A 3953-nucleotide genomic window follows, 5' to 3' on the forward strand; every position below is an offset into this window, starting at 1 on the left:
TGATATTTCATATGGTTTTATGATAGATAAGCATTATATTCCCACTCATTATATTCGTAAATTTTGAGGTTTATCCTTCGCTTTTAAGATCATTGAATTTGATTTTTATATAAAATAGTTATATATTAGAAAATAATATGAGTTTATGTGATATTATTTTTCAGAAGATTTCATTCTATATGCCTATGAAAAGTACTCTCAAAACTAACTTTTTCCTAATTATAATTAAATCTAGAATATTGTATTATGCTTAGTGTTATTTCATTTTTCTCATTCAATTTAGAATTTACAAATGTCAAAAATTGAGAGCTGTCACTTTTGATGAATTTCTGTTTATTACATAGCATTAATAAAAAAATCATTTGTTCTGATTAATATTTATCCAATAATAATATATATTCATTTTTGAATTTAATTAGCTTTTTTAAAGCTTAATATTTAATAATATTATTATTCAACATTCTTAATAAAATAAGATATATGCTTTATGTCTAATATATGTTTTGTAGAAATTTCGAGGAAATATCAAGGTTTCAACATCACTTCACTTCCACCATTTCGTCTTACGAAAGTTTAATTGTATGATTAAATACTTGGGCCATTCTAATATTTCATCTTTTTGAAATCGATTTTGCTCAATAGGATATGTATTAAAATATTTTTCCAATGCATCCAATAAATTATCCGTGCCATTTATTGATATATCAAGAAAGTCGTTTTGTTTTGTTTCTATCGGGGTAATACGATGTGAAAAGTGACAAAAATATACTATGATTTATATTTCATTGTATAATAAAGTCGAGAAGGGAGTCCTAACCTTAAGAAAGGGCTCTCTTCTCGACTTTCTGCTGCAATCTCACTCGAATTGCGCGTATATACTGCTTCTTTCATTAGAAGTAGTATATACGCGCAACAATATGCCATGGCAAGTGCACTTGTCGCCACTTTTAATGTTTCTCAAATGCAATGCGGGAAGGAGTGGCAATATAGTACTTGGGTAGTTGTGGAGTTATGTGTTAGGAGAGGGAACAGGACAAATTTGCCACACGGCACTTTTTTTTAAAAAAAATTAATGGAGCGGAGCGATACTCTGCTGCAGGAGCCCCAAGGCTCCCAATCATTACGAAAGGGAGCCTCAGGGCTCCTGAGAATCCATCAGCAGAGGCCTTTTCATTTGGCCTCTGCTGATCAAAGATTCGGCGAAGCCATTCTTCGTCTCAGGAGCCCCAAGGCTCCCAATCATTACGAAAGGGAGCCTCAGGGCTCCTGAGAATCCATCAGCAGAGGCCTTTTCATTTGGCCTCTGCTGATCAAAGATTCGGCGAAGCCATTCTTCGAGTATATAAGAATTTCCGAAAAAGTGACACCCAAAAAGTGACACTTTCAATAGGGAGTAACACTTAAAAAGTGACAATTTAAAATTCACAATAAATAAAAATAATAAATTTTTTAGTCTATTAAATTATTCTTTTCTTTGAAATCCTCTAAAAATTCTTCGAAATGTTCTAAAATATAATCTGGAGAATTATAACAAAATTCATTAATTTCTAACATATACGTATCTAACAATTCATTTGGAATTTCAAACGATCTTAAATATGTAATTGAATTTTGTATCTTCTCATTTATTTGAGAAAGTTTTTCTTCAGCATTTTCCAATAAAAATCTTAATGGATTCAAATTGGCTTCTTGATTCTGAACAAAATTTAATACTTGGTATAAACGTGATTGAACTTCTCTTTTCAATTTTGTTTTATAATCTGTCAATCGAGGCTCGCGAATTCTAATTGAAGGAATAAAACCTGTTTGAAGTAAATCGTTTTTAATACTGTAATAAACAGAAATTCATCAAAAGTGACAGCTCTCAATTTTTTGACATTTGTAAATTCTAAATTGAATGAGAAAAATGAAATAATACTAAGCATAATACAATATTCTAGATTTAATTATAATTAGGAAAAAGTTAGTTTTGAGAGTACTTTTCATAGGCATATAGAATGAAATCTTCTGAAAAAGAATATCACATAAACTCATATTATTTTCTAATATATAACTATTTTATATAAAAATCAAATTCAATGATCTTAAAAGCGAAGGATAAACCTCAAAATTTACGAATATAATGAGTGGGAATATTTCATATGGTTTTATGATAGATAAGCATTATATTCCCACTCATTATATTCGTAAATTTTGAGGTTTATCCTTCGCTTTTAAGATCATTGAATTTGATTTTTATATAAAATAGTTATATATTAGAAAATAATATGAGTTTATGTGATATTATTTTTCAGAAGATTTTGTGTTCTTCTTCAAAATTTTATTTTTTTATTAAAAAGAATCTTTACAAAATATACATTTACTTAAATTAATATTTAAAAACGTGCTCTATCAAAAGTTCCAAAAATTCAATATTTTAGCTTTTCTGAGGTGTCACTTTTGATGAATTTCTGTTTACAACAATACGATAAAAGTAATTGGGTGCAACTTCTTCTAAAAGATTTTTGACAAAAACATCAATTCTTTGATTTTTAACGCAGCCAAAATCGTGATATTTTATCTTTTTAAATAAAGATTCAGAAACGTTATTCACAACGGTTAATTCATTTGGTCTGGCAAGCGGCTATCCACATCATAGCCAACAATTCCTTATACAAATTCAAAAACTTGGGTGCAATCAGTTCTGATTGCACCCAAGTTTTTGAACTTTCTTGAGGGAATTAAAGGTGAGAGATGTATAGTCTATCTATATATCTCCCACCCTCTAATTCCCTCTCTGACAGCGGGAAACTTTGTCTGAATGTTAAACTATTCAGACAAAGTTTCCCACTGTTTGCGAAGGAATTGTTGGCTATGATGTACTGATTCATGATCAGTACAAACATAGCCAACAATTCCTTATATAAAGTTCAAAAACTTGGGTGCAATCAGAACTGATTGCACCAAGTTTTTGAACTTTCTTGAGGAATGGAAGAGTAAGAGGTATACATTATGAATATATACCTCTTACCCTTCATTCCTCTCTGACAGCGGGAAACTTTGTCTGAATGTTAAACTATTCAGAAAAGTTTCCCTGTCAGCGAAAGAATTGTTCCATCTGGTGCATAGAGTGTGAATCTATGCACCAAATGGAGCAAGTCCCTCGCGAAATTGCCAAAACTTGCGTCGCATTTCAAAGATTGCGACCCAAATTTTGGCGATTTCTAGTAGAGATGGAGTATTTTGAGTCACTGACCTATATGCAGTGGCTCAAAGGGCTCCATCTCTACTTTGAAGCAAGGAAAATTTCCTCGAAATTTTGATAATTTGAAGAAAGTTTTCAAGCAATTAACAAAGGATTACTCGCTATGAGGTAAAAATTCTAGATTTTACCTCATAGCGAGAGCTTCCCTTTCATTGCTTGAAAACTTTCCCCAGCTTCAAATTTGGGAAAGGGTGTAAAGTCGACTCCGATACCAGCAGGTACCAGAGTATTTAAAAGAGAAGCCTCGTACGAGTTTCTATGAAGACCTTCTCATTCAAGAAGATCTTAATAGAAAATCGTACGAGGGCATTGGAAACTCGCGTCTGGTACATGTTGGTACCAGAGTGTTTGAGATTTGAAGACTCTGGTACTAACATGTACCAGAATTTATGATGAATTTAAGATGGACCATTATAAAATGGTAGCGGTTTGTTTTCAAAAAAAATTAGATGAGATTTGCATAGATATAGATTATATGATTTATACATATGAAAAATAATATATAAAAATATAATTTTGAGATAATTATGTAAATAATATTATAATATTTGAATTTGAGGTATAATTTTATAGTAAAATATATTATAAAGAGTATTTATATAAATATTGTAAAAAATATAAGTAATAAAATTGAGACCCCTCCCTGTTTTTGATGTTTTGTCACTTTTTCGGTAATTCTTATTGTTTCCTCAGGGCTCCTGAGATCCAT

General features: G+C 30.7%; 10 annotated features.

The window, feature by feature from the left end:
* Positions 1–302: 302 nt before the first annotated feature.
* Positions 303–339: a mobile genetic element.
* Positions 303–339: a terminal%2Cinverted (terminal inverted repeat of Banshee-A3 transposon ID:TVAGG3_0051530).
* Positions 340–1024: 685 nt separating this feature from the next.
* Positions 1025–1058: a terminal%2Cinverted (terminal inverted repeat of MuDR-4N1_TV transposon ID:TVAGG3_0051540).
* Positions 1025–1829: a mobile genetic element.
* Positions 1830–1831: 2 nt separating this feature from the next.
* Positions 1832–1868: a mobile genetic element.
* Positions 1832–1868: a terminal%2Cinverted (terminal inverted repeat of Banshee-A3 transposon ID:TVAGG3_0051550).
* A 556-nt stretch (positions 1869–2424) lies between these two features.
* Positions 2425–2461: a terminal%2Cinverted (terminal inverted repeat of Banshee-A3 transposon ID:TVAGG3_0051560).
* Positions 2425–2462: a mobile genetic element.
* Positions 2462–3932: a mobile genetic element.
* Positions 3905–3932: a terminal%2Cinverted (terminal inverted repeat of MuDR-2/MuDR-2B_TvMULE3 transposon ID:TVAGG3_0051570).
* Positions 3933–3953: the final 21 nt, after the last annotated feature.

This window comes from Trichomonas vaginalis, chromosome IV, assembly GCF_026262505.1.
Source record: "Trichomonas vaginalis G3 chromosome IV, whole genome shotgun sequence".
NCBI classification, from domain to species: Eukaryota; Parabasalia; order Trichomonadida; family Trichomonadidae; genus Trichomonas; species Trichomonas vaginalis.